This window comes from Pan troglodytes, chromosome 9, assembly GCF_028858775.2.
Source record: "Pan troglodytes isolate AG18354 chromosome 9, NHGRI_mPanTro3-v2.0_pri, whole genome shotgun sequence".
In the NCBI taxonomy this organism is placed as follows: Eukaryota; Metazoa; Chordata; class Mammalia; order Primates; family Hominidae; genus Pan; species Pan troglodytes.
This window is the reverse complement of record NC_072407.2, coordinates 127,202,763-127,223,696: the sequence shown is the minus strand read 5'-3', so window position 1 is coordinate 127,223,696 and position 20,934 is coordinate 127,202,763. Positions and strand designations below refer to the sequence as shown.

Here is a 20,934-nt window from a genome sequence, read left to right as displayed (position 1 = left end):
GGCACCCACATGTTGCCACACAGGCATGCCCACAAGCACAGAGGAGATGTGAAAACCAGACGAGCCAGGGCACTTGACCAAGGTGCCGCAGGGATGTCAGGGACGGAATCTAAGCTCTCTGGTTTCCAATAGTCCCGCCAAGCCAGACACGTGCCCCTGTTGGGGGCAAACATGGTGACCACGAGGAGAGAATAGGTACAGCCAGACCACAGTGGTCTCCCGGCTCAGCCAGGCTGGGAAAACGGACATCCGCCAGCCTCCTGCACCTCCACCCAGCCTTAGGCTGGCAGCATCCACAAACTCTATGCCTGCCTCTGTTCTGAATAAATTCTAATCCCACTCATTGACCTGATGACCTTGGACAAGTTATGTACCTCTCTGGGCCTCAGTTTCTTCATCTGAAAAATAAGAGCTGGCGAGGGATATCCAAATGCCTTTTTTACTTTGACATTCCCTGTGATATGATTCTCACCCGCCATTACTGGATGCCAACAACCAAACACCTCCGGGATGGGCTGTGTCCACCACCCAGATATTCACTCATCAATTGTACTAATCCAGCAAGTCGGCCCCCTCCCTCGGTCTTCAACTGAAGGCACCACATCTCCGTCGCAAGCCAAGACCCGGCCATCCCAAGGCCCTCAGTCCCAGACTGCTGTGCCCTCCAGGACCACACTCATCAGACTTCCCATTCGCCTGAGCCATCATCGGGAGTCTGAGGGTCCTAGCTGATGCACTGCTGGGTAGACACTCAGCGCCAGGCTGCTCCCACTGCCTTTGGCCATGCCCTCTGGGGATCCTGGTCTCTCTGACTGGCTCCTTCACTTTCTTGCTTTAGGGGAAACCCAGACTTCCCCATGAGGACCTGTTTCCTCAGAAGCCCTTTCTGTTGGGGACAGCTTTGTCTCTTATGTCTCATATACTTCAGAAGTGGGAGATGGGTGTGTATTCCCTGCTTCCCACTACAGTTTTTTTTTTTTTTTAGACAGGGTCTCACTCTGTCGCCCAAGTGGGCATGCAGTGGTGCAATCACAGCTCACTGCAGCCTCCACCTCCTAGACTCAAGTGATCCTTCCACCTCAGCCTCCTGAGTAGCTGAGACTATAGGCATGGGCCACCACACCTGGCTAATTTTTTTTGTATTTTTGTAGAAATGGGGTTTTGCCATGTTGCCCAGGCTGGTCTCAAATTTCTGAGCTCAAGTGATCCTCCCACCTCAGCCTCCCAAAGTGTTGTGATTATAGGCATGAGCAACTACACCCAGCTAATTTCTTTAAAAAAAAATTGCACTGATACATAATAGCTGTATATTTGGGGGGTACATGTAAGATTTTGATATCTATACACAATGTGAAATGATCAAATCAGTGTAAAATTGGGATATCCATCACCTCAAACATTTATCTTTCCTTTCTGTTGGGAACGCTATAATTCTTCTCTTCTAGCTATTTTGAAATATACAATAATTTATTGTTAACTATAATTTCCCTACTGTACTATTGAACACTAGAACTTATTCCTTCTATCTAATTGTATTTTTATACAAAATATGGAATGCTTCATGAATTTGTGTGTCATCCTTGTGCAGGGCCAAGCTAATCTTCTCTGTGTCACACCCGTTTTGGTCTGTTTACTGCTGAAGCGAGCACCCCACTGCAGCTTCTAAACCATCTCTCTTTCTTCTTTCAAAAACCCAAGCTCACTTACTTGAAGCACCTGTCATCAGACCTCATGCCCCCTCCTACGTATGAAATGCTGTCAGTCTACCAACCTCCTGGACATTCCCCCTCATTCATGGATGACTTTAGCATTCGGGTTGCTGACCCCTTCTCCATTATTATTTCTGCCAGCATCATTGGAGACTCCAAAATCCATGAAGATGACCTGTCTGATACTCTGGCCTCTAGCTGGCTGTCCTTCCTAGCTTCAATGAGCCTTTATTATTATTGTTTTTTCTTCCCACTGTGATTGGCATCCCATGAGCTTTTGCTCCACTCACGTGGCCGTTTCCTAGATTTTGGCACACCACTAACTGAATCACCCACGAAATGTACATTGCCAACTTCCCACTTTCTGACCATTGCCACCCTAGCTTACTCTGACACCCCTACTTACTCTAGCAATTCTCCAATCCTACTTCATTAAAAACGTTTTTTCATGATCCGTTTCCATCACTCCCTGCATGTGTTCACTTCCCTCTTTGCCCAGCTCTGATTCCACTATCCAATACTTCAGCTACTGCCATGCTGACCACCTGGGCTTCTTGCAGCTCTCCTTGCATTGTCTTAGTCTAGCAGAACTCCTGCCCTGGTATCCTACCCACTTATTCAGGGCCTGTACCAGAGCAGCTGAACCTTACTGGAGAAAAATGATACAAATTTGCTGACTAGACTCACTTCAAACATGACCACAAATCTCACTCAACACTGTCAGAAAAAACTACCACATTTCCCTAGAAAATTCAATTTCCCAGTCTCTGGGGAAACCTCATACTTCCTTCTCTCCCCAGGTCTCCAACACTCCCTCCCCACCCCACTCTCAGTTGATGACCTTGCAGTATATTTCATACAGAAAACAGATTTCTATAAGATGAGAACTACCCCATCTTCCCATCAACAAGCCCTTTATTGTGTCTGTCTCAGAACTAAAATACTCAGGCCATGCCATCCTGCAATTACCATAGAAAAAGAGTCCTGGCTCCCATCCAAGGTCAATACCTTCACTGGGCTCTGAACCCATTCTCCCGTGCCATTTCAAGGACTTTTCTCCCTCTTTAACTGGATCACTTCCACTGGCATATAAACATACCTCCATATCATCCTCCTTTAAATAAACTCTCCCTTGACCCAAGTCCCTCCTCCATTTTCCACCTCTTTAGGAGTTCCTCTTCACAGTAAATCTATTCAAAGGAGTCATCTGTACTCACTGTCTCTCCTTTCCCATCTTCCATTCTCTCCTCAACCCGCCCCAATCAGGCTTTATTACCCACCGCTCCACTGATGACTAATTACCAAGATTACTAAGGACCATATCTTGCCAAAGTAAATGGTCAATTCTTTGTCCTCATTTTGACTTCCCAGCAGCATTTGGCACAGCAGGTCAATTGCTGATCTCAAAAAACTTTCTCCTCCAGGCCCTGATACATCGCTCCTCTGGTTTTTCCCGTATTTCGCAAGCACTCCTTCTCAGCCTCCTCTGTTGGCATTTCCTAAAAATACTGGAGCATCCCCTTCACTCTCCCTTTCTGCATCCTTTCTCTCTCCCTATGTGATCTTTCCCCATTGCTTTAAGGACCTTCTTACACACGCAGGTCTCTCACATCCCCATCTCCAACTGAACCTCTTTTCAGACACCCAGACATCTGTATTCAACTGTCTACTCAACACCTCTACTTCAGTGTCTCAAAGGCATCCTGAGCCTGGCATATTCAAAACAGATCTCTTAATTTCTCCCCTCAGATCCTACACCCCCTTCTGCCAAGTCTCCTCCATCTAAGTAAAACTCTCCATTCAGGTGCCAAAAATTTAGAAATCAGTCTTGGTTCCTTCCTTTCCTCAACTACATTCAATCCATCAAGAAGTCCTCAACAACCTGACTCCCACAACTCTGCTCCATCTCCACTGCCATGGCCAAGACTAAGCCAACAAAGCCTCCACCAGCCCCCTTTACTCCCTCAGCCGCCAGAGTGGTCTTTCTAAAGCACACTCAGCTCTCTTCACTCTCCCTGTTACAGTCCTCATGGCTTATCCAAGACAGGTAAGACCGAAATGCCTTTGTGTGGCCTCCTAAGACACTCTCTGCCTCCCTGACCTCCTTTCTCTTCAACCTCCCTCTTGTCTACTCATTCCCCATGCACACTGGCTCAGGTCCACCCCAGAGACTTGGCTTTTGCTTTTCCTTCTGCTTGAGATGCTCTCCCTCCCATCTACCCATGGCTGTCACTTTCTCAACCATCAGGTTCAGTACAAATATCCCATCCTCAGAGAGCCCTCCCCAACACCCAGCCCAGACACTCTCCCACCAGAGCCTGCTTTACCTTCTTCCCAGCATTCGTCAGGACCTAACATTTTCTTATTTCCATGGTTGCTTCCTTGTTTATTCACCCTACTCCTCCCTACTTAGAATATGAAATCCTTGATGGCAGGGACCCTTGTCTTGTTCAGCACTATTCTCTGAATCTACAATAAAGCCTTGCACACGGTAGGCATCTAGCATTTGTTGACTGCCTTCCTGAAGGAAGCAATTTATGGCTAGATGTGCTGTCTTACTTATCTCTGCACCCCGGGACTGGGCCTGCTGCCACACTAGGCTCATAATCAGCACATAATAGATGCACATGGATGTGCAGCAACTTGGAGTTGGGTGTTATCCTACCGCCCCTGATCTGACTTTCCACCTACAGCAAGAGTTCCCATTTATTCCAACATTCCTCACAGGTGGTCATTCAGCCTTCCAAGGTCCTAGAATATTTTACGAGGAAGCTTAGCATCTAAGAGAGTAGACAAAGGCCATGGCCCAGCGTCCTGGCCTGGGCCTGCTCCAGCCCCCAGCCTCAGGTCAAGTCCTCCTAGCTGCAGCCGACATGTTCCATCCCTGTGTGTTCCTTGTTCACGCATCCTTGCCTGCCTTCTTGGCACTATGGCTGCTGCACAGTTTGTTCTCTAGTCTATAAAAGGTGAAAAAACAAACAAAAGGCCACGGTTTCATGAGTTGCTGTCTGATATGAGCTGGCAGGGCACCTCTGCACAGGGCTGGCACCGCAGAGGCAAAGCATTCATATATAGGGACCCCGTTCTGTGCTCTGTGGAGGGAACACAACCCCTCAGGGAGCTGGGATGTGGAGCTCGATATCCCTTACCCTTCAGGCTCATCATGTCTTTCCCTGAGACCATAAGGTTCTGAAAGTATGTGTGGTGCAGTGGTTAGGAGTGTGGACCCCCTGCATCATTCAGGTCTGGGTGACATCTAGGTTATGTGACCATGGGCAAGTTACTCTATTGCTCTGAGGCATAAGAGTAGGATAATAATAAGCCTTAGCTCAAAGCATTGGTATAAAAGTAAATGAGAGAATAAATGCAAAGTACTTAGCACAGCTTTAGACACAGAATACACACTAAGTAATAAATACGAGGTCCTCCAACTCTAACCTGTGGTTCCAGAGCCAGTGTGATACCACCTTCACCACTGTTGGCAGGAAGCTACGTCTTTGGCCCCAGCCTGGCCTCACTCACAATATCCAAGAAGATCCTGATTCTGCTGGTTCCTGCTCACATGACCATCCGTGTCCATGTGTCTCGGAAGATAAGCTTCCAAAGGTGGTTAGCACAGCTCAACAGTAGTCAAATATGTATCCAAGTCTTTGTCAGTTACGGTAAAAGCAAAACACAAAACAAAACAAAACAAAAACTATAGAATGTTAGAGCTAAAAGGATCCCCCTGACGTGGTCTAGTCAAACTTTCTCATTTTGCCAATAAGGAAACTGTACTCACAAACATGGGGTGTTGCCCAAGGTCACACCATGACTGCTGGGTCTGGAACCCAGGCCTCCTAACTCCTAGGAAGGCAAAGTTCCCAGACCTACCCTCACTTCCAACTTCCCTTCACTGTAGAAAAATACCATAGAACTCACAAAACCACAAGGCATTTTCCCCAAAAAGTCTCTCCATCCAGCCCAAAGTTGAGAACCTTTTTCTTGGCACTGCTTTCCTCACCCCATAGGGAGGTGGGTAGCAGAGGCATCTCCAGGACAGAAGACAAGCCAGAGCCCTCGCTCTGATCCGCCTCCTCCTGCCCCTCGGTCCACCTTCCCTCCTTCTCCCATCTGCCCATCCTCCTTTTGCATTCTCCCCTTTTCTTGTTTTGCCGCCTGCCTTTTCAGCTGTTTGCTCAGAAGCTGGGCTCTGTTTGCTGAGCCTTCATTCATTTTCATATAACCTGGGATATTTTCAGCTGCTCCTCTGGGTTCTTAGGAGAATTTCAAGTGGCGAGAAGCACAGTGGGCTGCAAAGGTAAACACCCATCCCTGAACTCTGAGCCTGCCTGGGGAGTGTGCTCATTCACAGGCTGCCTTCCTGACCAGCACAGCCAGTCTCTCCGGGCCTGACAAGCGGCCTCTCACCCTGGACTGGGCGGGCTTTTAGGCAGGCAGACTGCAAGTTTTCTTCAACCCAAGACTGGTGCAGGAAGCTGGCTGCTTAAGCTCTTGAGTGATGGGCAGTGACAGTAGGGGCTTTGGCTGCCTCCCCTTGCAGGCCATTCTCCCTGAGCTTCAGCCAGACCCGACAGTCAGTGCTCAACGCTGCTTCTGTCACTGCCTGAAACAAGGTGTGGTGAGGCAGGCGGAGAAGTCAATTCTCTCACTTCTGGAAAACAGCTTCAAAAAAGCACTGATTCATTGCTGCTCCTCTCCTGTTCACACCAGGACCTGTGCTGAAGGCACTGGGAGTCCGTGGGAAAAATAAAGAAGGGGAAACCCCACAAAGAAGGAGGCTGTTCCTCTTGGAGGAAGTGGGAGAGCTGTCCCTGTGCCCTCTTTACTCGACACGATCAAAGCGTAAAGAACATCCCTTTAATCCTTACTCCAGGTCCTGGGTAGAACAAGGCCCAAATCCTCCATGTTACAGAGGGAGAAGGGGAGAGAGGGCACGGAAGGAAATGGAAAGTCAAAGGAACACGGGATACAAAATCAAGATCTGAGCTTGGGCCCCAGTTGTCCCATATTAATCATGTGACCTTAACAAGTCAAACCTTCTGCATCTCTGTCCTCTCAATTGTAAAACTGGGACAAGAGCATTCATCTCAGGGTTGATGTGAGCATTAAATGAGATAATATGTGTGCCTGTGCTTAGCAATTGGTAAAGAGCTTCACAGATGCCATTTATCATGATTCATCGAGAGCCAGACATTCCACCAGTGAATCAACTACCTAAGGATCCAGGATCAGTCATGCTGAGACAGACTTATGGAAAAACACCTGGAGAGCTTTCCTCACACCCCCACAACCCTTCGCAGCCAGGAGCACTGTCATCACCAACTCTAGTTCCCATTTGAAACACTTCCCTCCAAGCCTCCATGCAATTTCTATCAAATGATGTAGGAGAGTAGGCATGAGGCCAGGGTTATTGGATATTTGTCAGGTTTAATAAAAGGCACCGAGTGGCTCTGGGCTTATAGTGTTCTGTGATTTGTCGCTATAGTGTTGAGAGGTCTATGGCCCTGCCACTGCAGGCACAGGGCATTAGGAAAGCAAGGGCAGGTTTTATTAACAGAGCCAAGGGACTCGATGATGCATCTGTCACGGGGGTGGGCAAAGGCGGCTTCCCCATCAGTATGTCTGGCTCATCAATGGCTCCAAATGGAGTCACATCATTTCTGGGTACCATGGGCTGAGCAGAGCCAGGAAAAACATCTGGGCTATGAGCTGGAGCAAGGCCCAAGGAGGAGGTGCTCCTTATGGACCCTGGGGGATTTTTTTTTTTCTTGGCAAAGTCATCAATTTGCTGCTCTCCTTCCCTCAACTCTGCTATTTTCATGACAGGACACACATTGAAGGTCTAGACAGAACTGAAATCAGTGTCTTCTGGAACACAGGAACTGAGACTCCTCTGAAAACCAAGTGAGCAGAGTGCTCTGATACAGTGCCAGCATGGCAAATACTGAATGAACAAATGAAGACAGGAGTGGGGCTGAGAGCTGACCCAAATATGCACTCTGCCTTGGGATGGAGGTAGGGAAGAAACCCCGGTGCAAATTATGCGAGGAGGTCTATTCAAGAAAGGAGAGCATGGAACACTGTATTCAGGGAGAATTCAGCAATGGAGATGTCCAGAAAGAGATTATGAGTGTCTTGTCAGATTGACACGGTGTACAAATGGAAATCTGGTTTTACTAAGATGAAAGCCCATTTTCTAAAAGCAGAGCAAAATGGCCAAGCTGGACTTGTAGCAAAGTTTGAAAACTAACTCAGAGCTCCTTAAATCCTTCCTAAGAAGGAAGGCCAGAGTATATACTAGAGTCTGGGTAGAATTCAGTCCCATGGCTATCCCAGCAGAGAGGACGGGATGGTGGGGCAGGGAACTGTGAAATCATTCAAACATCTTCCCTCCAAATCCACAGACAGGATCATCAGCCCCCATGAAAGACACAGAAGTTGAGTCACAGGGGTTAGTCCTGCAGAACTTCTTGTGTCACCCCCCAAGGCAGCTAAGGTTCAGCATCTTTGGTCCTAGCCAATCAAGAGCCTCTGAGATGCCTGGAAACTCCTCCCATAGGCCTTTCAAGTCAGACAGATCTCCACCTCCTGAATCAGCCCATGCCTGATACAGGCCCTGGTCCAGGAGCCTGAGTCAGGGGAGAAGAGCAGGGTGCTCGTGATGATTTCCAAGTTTCCTCCCGCCACCCTATCCTGGGAAACATGAAACGCAGAGTGCATCAGAGCCTCTCTGGGAAGGTGGGCTGGGGCCTGGGTGCCAATTGTTTAAATTTTCTCCTCAGTGGAATTACAGGCTGAGGAGTCCACATTGGCTTTCCAAACAAAGAGTGGCAAATTGCTAACTACAAAATCAATTTTTTTTCGAGTGCATTAGCTGTCCCCTCATTATTCTCCACCCCATGAAAGAATTAATGAGAGCCTGAGCCACAAGTGAATGAGGGCTTTTTAGCTTGGGAACACACACTGAATGGCGCCAGGCGTGGGACAATTACAGAAGATATTCAATAGGGGGAAAGGCTGACAAATGCCACATGAAAGCTGAAATTCAAACCTCCAAGGCTTCAGCCCCAGGTCTGGGCCCTTGAGATGACACATAGAGGCAAGATCAGCAGTGTAAGACACCATGTCATGGCAGGACCTGCAGTCTCCCAAAAGAGCCATTCACCCACCTGCAGAGGGAAGACCACACCTGGAGTCCAGGAGAAAGGAATGCCGATGCCAGTCATTCGGTTTGTAGGATTCCTCCCAGGGGAGAGAGGGCTGCTGGTAGTTGCAATCTTATCTGCGAGGTTGTGCTAAACTCACAGGAATTGGTAAATCCAGGAACACTGAGTTATTCAAATACTAGCCAAGAGTTCTTAAAACCTGAGGGGGCAATGGCTCTGATAGATGGATTCCTTAAGATAGCCAGAAAGACCATTGAATGGAAAAAGGAATGAGCAGAGGCGATGGTGGAATATTCAGAAACTGGATATTTTCATCTTCATTTCTTGTCTTAGTCACTGTTGTATCTCCAGTGCCCACAACAACACCTGGCACATATGAGGCACTCAATAAATATTTGTTAAATTAATGCATGCATAAAACCCAACTTCCAGGAAACTCTTTGCTACTGTGCCCCAAGCCAATCCTTGTGAGAACTCCCCAAAAGTCCAAGGACAACCGCCCCCCACCCCGTGAAGATGTACCAAATGTCCTACATCTAAATGTCCCAGCATCCTTTTGGATGAATGCTACCAAGTGCACTTGAAGAGACCTGGACCACCCTTGCCCCATTCTATTGAAGATAGAAGTGAGTTTCCTGTTTCATTTCCAGACTCACTCTCAGCCTCGCCCTGGACAGTGGGTACCATCTCCATCCATCAACCAAAAGCACACAAAGAAGAAACAGCTGAGAGTCCAAGAGGGCCACAGTCTAGGAGACTTGGTCGTGCCTCTGCCAGTGTCAGCAGTCAGGCTGGATTCCTCAGCCCTGGCATTAATTGTAGCCCCTGTGCTATGATTACAAAATGGAATTAAATGACATGCCAAATTAAAGAGTTATTTTTTCTAATATATATTTTGCATAGGATGTGTTTGTAACAGCATTACTTATTTACACTGCCACAGAGAGAAAGCATAAATATAAAGAGAGAGATCAGACGGTTCCTGTAGGAGAAACAAAATGAGCATTTCCATCAGGATGATGAATACCTGCGGTCTCACTTTGGGGCTGGGCCTGGGGGGAGGTGGAGAGAGGGGGACATCTTGAGAACAAATCTGACAAGCGTTATCGAGGTTTTTGAGGAAGGAATATGTTAAAAATGAAAGTGAGTACAGAAAGTTTAAATATTTAATACCTGCATTAATTCTAATTCACACTTTCTTTATTTTTCAGATTAAAAATTTACAAGAATTCCCATCTCTTTCATCCTTCTTCCTCCCATGAGACACTTTGTGGTCACTGTTCCAGGGACCACCTTTGGCAGCATCTAGGTAAAAAGGGGCATGAGAACAGCAGCCCCCCTTGCCCTCCACCCCACCCCCATGGCACCCTCCCGCCATGGGCATCTCCCCCAACTCCCCTATAAGAAGCCATTGCTGTCGGGCTGCTGGCGCCAGAATGACTAATGGGACCAAAGCCATTTCCTGGCCTCCTCAGCCCCCACCCCAGAAAGGGTCACGGAATTCTCAGAGATGATGCAGCCAACTTGTGGGTTTAAAGTGCTTGTCCGAGCCCAGATCTCACAGGGACAGGCAGAATACCACCACTGAACTGATGTCTTCTTGAAACAAGAGACTTCTGTCACACACAGCCCCAGGCCCCCCTGCCCTTCAGAAGCTTTTATTCTAAGGCCAACCAGACCAGCTTTATATGCTTTCAGTAATATCACTGAAAGCCAGCATTGATTGACTTGGAAGCAAGGGAGAGCTAACTTCCCGAAGTCACCAACACCAGCTCCCAGCTTCAGCCCTGCCCCAACCCCAGCATTAAGCAGGTGAGCAAACTGCTCTCCTACTAAGAACAGCTTATACATCTGAATTCCCTTACAAAGCACTTTCCCATGCCACGTTTGACCCCAGAGTCCTGTGAAGCGGTCAAGGAGCTGTTATCAGCCTTCATTTTATACAGGAGAGCACCCAGGTCATGTGACAGACCTAAGGTCTCCCCATTTAATTAAAATGTTTCCACTGTTACAATGCAGCTTCTACAGCACGCGGTTCCCAAAATACTGCATGTGAAAGGGGAAGGGAACATTGGGTTGAGAGATGCTTTTAACCCCACTCCCTGGTTTCCAAGTGACCTGTCTGCGTTGGGGGCCGACGTTTTCCGAGATGAGAGCAGGGAGGGGCAGGTGGGCCAAAGGACTGCATCTGCTCCCATGAGGGCCCGCTGTGTCCTTGCTCCTGTTTTCCCTGAGATTCTCAGTGACCTCAGGCCAGAGACCCTCAGAGGAGAGTTGTTGGCAAAGTTTTCTCAAAGCCCCAACATTTCGGTGACTCCCTGAGTTTTAAGTTGTCAGATACTGTGGCATTTTCCCCCTTCTTCTCACACCCTACCATCCTCCCATCACTTGCCACAAATTCCTGCACGAAACACCTTCCTAAACAGTGTTGATGAGCGCCTTGTTCTCATCAGGCCTCTGATCGAAGACAATTCCCTGACTCCATTCCTACTCTTCCTCACAGATCTATCAACCCAAAAAGTGCCTGTAAATCAGCAGAGAAAACACACACACACATGCGCACACACACGTGCACACATGCACAACACGTGCACACACACACGTGCATACACACACACACAGGCTTCCTCCATCAGAAAGATGAGCAGGAAATCTCACCTGTGGTAGAAATCTGAGCTATCAGTCTGGCGCTGGGAGATGTTTGGGGTTGTTTGTTGTTTTTACTTCCAGATACCTGCTGGAGTCAGGCCGTCCCTTTAAACGAGAAGAGCGGAGCTAGAAAGCACCCCAGCTTAAGGCCTGGAGAGCAGAATCCCTCTAAGCAGTAGCTTCTTCCTCTCCCTCACATAATTCCACAGCCTCTTACTGAAAGGGCAAGGAAAGAGATGGCCCAGCCAGGCAGAGGGAACACCTGAATGAGCTCAGGAAGAGCAGCTGCCATGAAAGCTCCTCTCTCTACAAGCCTTCAGGACAAGCACATCCTTCCCGACCCTTCCATTCACTCCAGATACGAGCACTATCCCGGGACAGGACTTAGATCCACGTGAGTACGGGAACACACACATGAGCACAGGGGGAGGAGTTTGGTAGAACTGTCGTTCCAGCTTGACCAAACATCTACCTATGCTTCCCAACCTCACAGGTTGTGAAATTTTCAAATGATGGAGGGAGGAAAGGACATAGCAGAAGAGAAGGTGAGTTAGCCAAATGGAGATACCGATCAGGGTCCATGCTTTGGCTGGTGACGGAAACAGACAATCATAGCAAGGACAAAACCCCTCCCTCTCATGGCCTCTAAACAGCCTCTGTCTCAGAGAAATCAAAAGCGAGATTTTTCCACAGAAAAATCAAAAGGGAGATACAGTGCTTGCCGAAGGCACATTCCTAAGGCCCTAGCACAACGTGGAGCGCATGATAGGCATGCTTGTTCTTTCTCCTCATTTCCCCCTGTTCTTTCCTCATTTCCTTGTGCTAAGTAAAATGACTTTAGAACCTGGGTGGGAAGTAGGGAGGAAGCCGTGAGTCCTGTCCTGACCTCCAGACCTTGCATGTGGATTGGTTTTGCTGCTGTAAGGAAAGGGCTCAAGGACAGCAGCTCAGCATCCTGTGGCTGCACACGCAGAGTGAGAGGGACATGGTGGCAGGGCGTATCGAGGGTCTGCGTGGCCAGGAACGAGGAGGTAAGGAGAAAACATTCTCCCTTCTTACTGGGAGGAGCTCTTTGCAAACTGAAATGAGACTGTCTTAGTGCAGAAGCCTACTTTTATTTTTAAAAAGTTATTTTCACAACAATTAATACCCCCTTCCTGCCTCCACACATCCATAATCCCACCCCTTCAAAAAAGCAGGGCTGTCTTCCAGCCTCTGTCTCGCAGGCATTTTACTAGTGGGGAGGATGAAAGGTTCAAGAATCAAGGACATCACACTGGCTAAATGCCCCCAAAAGTCAGTGTAACATCTCCCATCTCAGAGGCATCTTCTTGGAAATGAAGCAAAGCAGGAAGGCAAAGGACTGGGGGTGACTGGCTGTGTGACCTTGGGCAAGTGACTTAACTTGTCTGAGCCTCAGTTTTCTCTCTCCTAAAATCAGAGAAATCTTACCACTGACGGGGGAGGGGGTGGCGAATTCCTCTCTGCTCGTGCTTTCTGAGCTACTCTTCCATGCCAGCCGTTGTCACATTTATCATATCATTCAACTCTGATGAGAACCCAGTGAGAAAGGAACTATTCCTTTCTTTGAGAAATTTGGTAAGTGTGCATAGGGGTGAAGTGACCTGCCTTGGGGCAGAGACCTGGCCAGTTATGGAGCTGGGGGCCCAGGTTTCCTCCATGGCTGACACGCTTTCCACCACACCACAGCTGTCTCCTGATGGGCGGGCGTAATGCATACTCAGGGCCTTTGGGAAGTTTGAGGGTTGCGGAATGTGAGGTGTGACTACTCTGAGAGTTTAGACGGTGAGGTGAGGAGACGAACGCCTATTCCTCTTTAAGCTCCCCCCTTCAGGATCCTCCTGATGAGATCCTTGGTGGCCAGAATTTTCTTCTCTCCTTGCTCTAGAGCCCTTACCCAACCCTGTGAAGCGGAAAAGCCACAGATGACCCGCAACCCTCTGGGGACCATTGGCGTGGGGGCTGAGCTGAGGGGCTTAGACCCCTCAGAAACCCGGGTGACAGCCCCGCACTGCCCCTGCCTCTGTTCGGGCTCTCTGAAGGTCTGGGATGGAGAAAACCCAAGCACAACTGAGCAGCCAGCAGGGTGAGGCGGCAGCGGAGGCCATGGGGCAGAGAACAGTGTCAGGGATGCGTCCACTGAAGGACGAGTGGGTCAGGTGTGTGGCAGGAAGTGGCGTGAGCATCCTGGGTGCTGAAGAGGAACCTCGGAGAGAGAAGGGCCTTGGAACCTCTTGCAGAGGCCGGTGTTTGCCAGGGAGGTTTGTTCATAGAATCGGAAATCAGCTTGCCTTGGTCATACATGTTTAGGAAGCCCTAAGTTAAAGTCTTTAAACTTGTAATGAGCCCTGTAACTTTTTTTTTTTTTTTTGAGACAGAGTCTCGCTCTGTTGCTCAGGGTGGAGTGCAATGGTGCGATCTCGGCCCACTGCAAGCTCCACTTCCTGGGTTCACGGCAATCTCCTGCCTCAGCCTCCCGAGTAGCTGGGACTACAGGCGCCCACCATCACGCCTGGCTAATTTTTGTATTTTTAGTAGAGATGGGGTTTCACCGTGTTAGCCAGGATGGTCTCGATCTTCTGACCTCGTGATCTGCCCGCCTTCGCCTCCCAGAGTGCTGGGATTACAGGCTTGAGCCACCGTGCCCGGCCATAAGCCCTGTAACTGTTTTAAGACAAGGTGTTCACACAGGCTTTCCCAAGCTGGCTTAGCTTTGGAACTTTCTTTAAGCCCCCAGAGCCCACTCTGGGAAGTGCTTACCTAGAGCAGTCCTCCCATTTCATAGATGGGCCAGGGGAGGATGGGAACCCATGCAGCTTCTAAAATCGGCCGCCTTCTCGAGTCCCCCACATCCCTAGGGGGCTTAGAACTACTCCACACCTGTTCCCAGGGCTTAGAGAAATTGTGTCTGGCTGCAGCTGTGATGTGTGGAAGAAAGGACATCTGTCTCCTCCTTTTCAGGGGATGGGGGTAAAAGGAATGGGGGGTGGGGAAGGGAGAACTAGGCCCCTTGAAAGTGAGGAATAATTTCACAGAGTAGAAGATCAAGACAGCTGGGCAGCCCCCCGGCCCCGCCACCCCACCCGAGAATGCTCTACGCCTCCCAGGTCTTAGCAGGGACCACCAGGTGACCTGTCAGGAAGCCAAGTCCCAGCCCTAACATCCAGTCCTGCAGTTATTAGGCCTAAAGAGACACTATCCCTGACCTCAGTTTCCCAATTTGCAAGTGGCTCCTTTCTGAAAATGAAATCCCTTCCAGTGACAAACTCCCCAGGACCCCAGGCCCACCATAGCCTGAGCTGCATTCCAAGGGATCTGGGGAAGGAGCTCTAGCATCATCCAGTTTCCTGGGGACATACGGTGAGCTCAGCCCAGGGGAGGAGAGGGGTTGGGAAGCAGCTGCCCTCTGCCTCTACCCATCCTGGCCCCCAGACCATCCATTTTCCACTGGGTCCCGGTTCCTTATCCAGAAAATGGATGGAGGTCCCTTGTAGCTCCCATAATGGATCTTCACCTCTAAGGATTCCCTTTTCCTAACAGTGTCAGGGATGGCACCAACTTGCTCAGATTCAGGGAGTTAACTCCTGTAGGGGCTTGAGAAAGGTGATCCTCTCTCACCCTCTAAATGTGGGGGAGGACTGATTAGCCCCCCATCCCCTGAGGTCGCTGGGATTCCCATGGTCCTGCAAGAGCTGGATGGAAGGGTGCAGAGAAGGAAGCCAGGAAAAGCCCCTCCCCGCACCCCCTTACACGCCATTCCAGGACTTTCTCCTCCCAGCTCTGAACCCAGCCAAGGCAGCTGTTCTCCAGATTCAGACAAAGACCTGACACTTCTTCCAACTGGGCCGAGCTGGGCAGTCTGTGGACGGGTGGTGGGTGCGGCGTGGCACAGAGAGAGGCCAGGGAGAGCCAGCGCCGGAAGAGTCTGCATGGCTCATCCTCGGCTCCACGCCCTCCGTGCGAAGACCGGACTGAGATAGCCACGTTCTGTGGGGCCCAGTCTGGCCCTCGGCAGCTCTCCCCCTCCCGCGCTGCTCCTCAGCCACATGCCCTTGGGCTGAGCTAAGTCCAGAACCCGGCTGAGTAGGGGAATTGTTCTGAGAAAGTGGCCCGTTGGCTGGTTGCTATGGAAACCGACATACCACAGTGCTGACCCCGGAGAGGTTTAGCACGCTCCCCCAGCAGGGATGCCAGCAGCTGGACTGCAGCTGTTACCGCCGGAGTGGGGGCTGGAGCCGTCGCCAGCAGTCCCTGCTGTTTGCCTAAACTAGGCCCGCCAGCAGATCCCCTCCATTTGCTCCCACCCCGCTCCTCCTCATGCGGCCTCCCCCACTGCTAGGGACGGGAAGGGAGCAGCTGAGCCTGCCCTGGCAGGATGGGGGTGGGGTGGGGGAGCTTGGCTCTAGAGAGAGGAGGTCTCCTTTATGAACCGAGGCATGTCCTTGAAGGGTAGGGCAATGTCCTCCCCATTGCATTTCTGGGGAAACTGAGGCCCAAGGAAAAATAGGAATTGGTCCCCAGTCACACAACCAGGGCATGCTAGAGCTAGGGCTGGCACCCAACTGAGTCTAGAAGCACCACACCACTGGCTCTGGCCCTCTGTGCTGTGCTCTTGGCCCTCCCTGCAGCAATTCAGCACACACTACAGAGACTGCCCCGTGCAGACAGCAGCATTTAACCAGCATTACTCCCGGCACAACCTCGGGGAGGGCGAGGGGCCCGATGACTGAACAAAAGGAGCACTAGGAAACGGATCATAGAAATAGAAAGAGGGACACAGAGAGGGAAAGGAGGGTACGTGAGTAGGGGAGCAGGAGGGAACGCATGGGAGAGGGAAACAGAGAAGTAAGGAGAGGCAGAGAAAGTTAGAGAAAGAAAAGAGAGAGGTGATGAGGTGCCCAGAACGAGTGGAAAGAAAGGACAAGATCACCTCCCTCCCCCAGCTAGTTCCGAGCCCCTCCCAGCACAGACAAAGCCTGTGGGGTAGAGAGAGGATTGCACAGACAAAGCCTGTGGGGTAGAGAAAGGACAGGGAGGGAGGAAGGGTGGGAGGGCTGCTTGGGGAGCAGGGCAAAGGCGGAGCGGGCATTAAAATCGGTTTCTGGGAGGCATCTCCTGCCATCCCACAATGCCTCAAGCTCCCTGAGTGACCTAGCGCAAACACACCAGCCCGCCTCCCACCGTGATGTGGCACTTCTAGACTCAAGTGGGCTAATCTGCGACGGGACGCTAAGCAAACACCCCCTCAGCCAGAGAGGTGAGATAGCGCTCCCTCCCCGAGTGCCTGACCAGTCCTCCATCCTCACGCGTGGCTGCAAGAACACAAGTGTCCTTTCATTCCTCATGGTCTGTTCTGACCTTCGTCCCCACCTCTCCAGAGTCATCACTCCTTCCGGCCCAAGGGGAGACGCAGCTGCATAAAGAACCACCCCCCTACCGCCGCCTCCACTGTCTCACTGTCTGGCCCCTACTCTTCAGCCCTTCCTCATCTAGAGCTGGATCTGACACCAAAGGCGTCTTGTGAGCAGGTGGGCCCACTTCTCCCCTCCAGTGCCCCATCACGGCTCATAATGAATTAACACCCTTCTTAGTGCTCTTCCCCTCCAGCTGCCCTAAAATAGTTGGTTGCAGGGGACTGGAGGGCTGCTCTGCATCCCCGCACCCTCCTGGGCTGTTGGGAAGTTGCTCTGTCTGTGAAGCCTTGGCTCCAGGAATGCCAAGGGACTCAGGGAACAGTTCGGAATGTGCCAACACCATTACACTCTGTAATTTAAGACCTGGCTCTGCAATGGGCCAGCAGATTGCTTTTGCACTTACACCACCTTTTTCACAAAAATTTGGTGTCTCAGGCCAGTTAATTCTATTGTGTTTGCAGATTGGAAAGAGCGGCATTGGAGCTGATGCTCTGCTCCCTCTGGCCATGTTCTCCCTTTTAAGCAAGACCAGCTGGTCAGTTGCAGACACTTAGCCTTGACTTGGGGGTGAGATGCCCTGCTGAGAGTATCACTGGTGCTCCTGCTTCTGGCCAGTGAGGTCACTCAAAGGCAGTTCTTGAACAAATGACCAACCCTGAGCCCACCACTGGGAGTGCGGTGGTGAGGAGGGAGCACGTGGAAGAAGTCTCCACAAGGACCCCTGTCCAGAAGTTTGCAGTCTTAAAGGAAGACAAGGCTGATCTACCACATGCAACAGAGACAAATCAGTGCTTAGCTGCAGGGCACCCTGAATTGCACATTGCCTCAACTTGAGCTCATTTCTTAAGGCAAAGTGCAGGCACTCGCTTGGCAATCATGGTCTTCTGTGGTGGTGAGGTTGAAACCAGATCTATGAAACCATCCCAATGGTGAACTCTAGCCAGAGCCCTTTCTCTGTTTCTCCTCTTTGGAAAAGACAGATAACATAAATATGTGACTCCAGGAAGCAGCAACATCCCATCCTGACAGCAAACATCCCTTTTCCCCCTCACCAGCCCTTCCAAGACAAGAAATAGGCTATAACCCAGGACCCACGATCCAAATCGCTTTGGAACTTGGTCACATTCCACCTGAAAAATGACCAGCATTTACAGTTTCCAGGTCATTACCACAATCAGTATCTCATTTAAATCCCTATCATTTACTGTGCCATAGGTAATTATTATTATCATTTTATAGATGGGGAAAAAGGGGCCCAGGAAGGTGAGATGCTTACCTGAGGCCACACAGCAGAAAGTAGCAAAGTCAGAAATTCACTGAGGCCTTCCACTGTGGGCCAGCTTCCTTCCCACTTCTCCACAAGGCCTCTTTGCTAGTTTCTCCTGTTTCTCACAGAATCTAGCATGTGGTGTTTGTTCAGTCAACATCTCTTGTATAGCAGGAAAACATAAAGTTGTCCTCAAGGCCACAGCGAGACGTCCTCAGCTGTGTGTGTGCATGGAGAGGTGGGGGTGGCAGAAGATGTAGTCTTAATGGAAAACAGGGCTGACCTCCCAAATGCAACTCACGAAAGCCTGCAGCTACTAGGGAGACGTCACCCCCAAGCACTGAGCTGCCATGTTGAAGAGATGGTGGCAAAGGCAACAGAACTCGTCTTTACTTGAATTAACTTCTGAAACATCCTCAAAACTCCCAACCTATGTGAGCATCAATCACCTTTCTGATTAAAAAAAACCATAAAACAGGCTGGGCATGGTGGCTCATGTCTGTAATCCCAGCACTTTGGGAGGCCGAGGTAGGCAGATCACGAGGTCCGGAGATTGAGACCATCCTGGACAACATGGTGAAACCCCGTCTCTACTAAAAATACAAAAATTAGCTGGATGTGGTGGCACGTGCCTGTAGTCCCAGCTACTCAGGAGGCTGAGGCAGGAGAATCGCTTGAACCTGGGAGGTGGAGATTGCAGTGAGCTGAGATTATGCCACTACACTCCAGCCTGGGTGACAGAGTGAGACTTCATCTCACAAAACAAGCAGACAAACAAACCATAAAACAAAAATTGGGCCAGGCATGATGGCTCACACCTATAATCCCAGCACTTTGGGAGGCTGAGGCAGGAGGATCACTTGAGGCCAGGAATTCAAAACCAGCCTGAGCAACATAGCAAGACCCCATCTCTACAAAAAACAAACAAGCAAAAAATAGCTGGGCATGGTGATGTGCTTGTAGTCCTTGTTGGGGAGAGAGAGGCAGGAGGATCGCTTGAGCCCAGGAGCTGGAGGGTACAATGAGCTGTGATTGTGCCACTGCACTCCAGATTGGGCAACAGAGCAAGGCCCTGTCTCTTTAAAAAAAAAAAAGAATTAAAAAAAAAAGAATGGGGGTGGGATGGCAGAGTTAGGATGGGGTTAGGACAGTCAACCGAAAGCAGGCTGTGTGGTGAGGTGCAGTAGGTCAGTAAGTAGACAACGTGTGAAGCCATAGCAGACTCCCAGCCAGCCTGCCCATAGCAGATCCCATGGCCCAGTGTGGGCCAGGCCTTCAAAGCCAAGGCAGGTGGGCCATCCCCAGGATCCCAAAGGAAGACATGCCAAGGATGCCCTTCAGCCGGAGGCAAAGGTAAAGGGCCATGCGGAAGTCCACAGGTCAGCCTCATGTGGGGAGCAGGGATAAAAGGCCTCAGTGGTGTGGATGCCTGGGACTGCTGATATGCAGGGGGGCCAGGGTACAACGGAGGTACTTAGGGTGCCTAATGAAAAGAGACCCAACTCTAAAATCACTCGGGGAGTGATTTTAGAACCAAAGCCACAAACTGGAACAAAAATCTCACTTTATTGGTCACTTATTACAGAATAAAAAAAGTTGTCAGAGCTGGCAGGAATCTTAGGGATTACCTTATGTATGTCCTGCCTCTGTCTAGAACATAGTGGGTGTCCAACATGCGTCTTAAATGAGTGAATGAATGAATGCATGAATGAATGTATCCTCTCATTTTAGAGATAAGCAAAACTCTGGGACCGAGAATTGATACTCACAATGATGTGCAAAGACCCTAGGATTTTGAAGAACCTCCTGAATCATCCAGGAAAAATTCACTCTCTGTACACTTGTTAATTGCCTTTCAGTGTCATGACCGAGAATGAATACTCTGGATGTGGTGGCTGGCTCCTTGTGAAGAAGAATTCAATCAGATTCCATTTGATTAATCTGCATTGAGATCCTAGTATGTGTCCGACACTATGCAGAAATACTTCACTCCCTCTTCCATGGCAGACCATGATGAACTAGGGTTTGCTGTTTTCACGGCTTCTGTCACTGTTGGAGCTGAGGCTGAGGCTGCAGCAGGAGCTCCTCTGGCCCCGAGGCAAGAGACATGTTCTCTGCATCCCCAGGGGACCCAAAGCAACTTCTGGTTTGGGTTAAAGAGGACTTGGGTGACCCCACCCTGCCAGTCATCCACCCTCTGGCAGCCAGGGCGGCAGCAGGGGAGGGGGCAAAAGGCTGCCACAGTGCTTCTCTCCCCTGCCATTTCCTCTGCAGCTCCCTCTCTGGCCCTGTTTTTCAGACCTCTAGTAATAAAAACAAGCCAATAAAATGAACATGAAAATATATTCATTAGGATTTATAATGCTCATTAAAACTGCCTGTGTACGAAAGCATGACTTAGCTTCATATAAGTGGGAAAAAAATGCAAATTATACTGCATGCAAAGAAGATATTTCCCTAATCGTCCAATCAAATGCCAGCCCAATTATCTGTGGCCAACCCAATGGGTTAAAATTATACTCTCTTTCCTTGGACACAGTGAGGTGCCTGAAAGTGTTTCATTTTAATAAAAATGAAATCTGGACCCTGCAGAAAACCAGCTTCACTAATGACGTGTTTACACAGAGAAAGACAATTTCTAGTTAATGGTGATTACTACCGAGAACAAATTAAACTTCCCGGAGTATATGGGTTAGAGATAATGG

General features: G+C 49.8%; 1 protein-coding gene, 1 long non-coding RNA gene and 1 other non-coding gene across 12 annotated transcripts in view; 1 reads left to right on the top strand and 2 right to left on the bottom strand.

The window, feature by feature from the left end:
• Window positions 1-20,934, bottom strand: part of PKNOX2 (PBX/knotted 1 homeobox 2) — a 320,839-nt gene that overhangs the window by 153,954 nt on the left and 145,951 nt on the right. The gene's annotated exons all lie outside the window — the stretch shown is intronic.
• Window positions 1,544-1,645, bottom strand: LOC112204847 (U6 spliceosomal RNA). Its single transcript, XR_002938600.1, has one exon. It is a non-coding gene; the product is annotated as a U6 spliceosomal RNA (small nuclear RNA).
• Window positions 15,684-20,578, top strand: LOC107967245 (uncharacterized). Its single transcript, XR_001707605.4, has 3 exons — window positions 15,684-16,805; window positions 16,927-17,076; window positions 20,089-20,578. It is a non-coding gene; the product is annotated as an uncharacterized LOC107967245 (long non-coding RNA).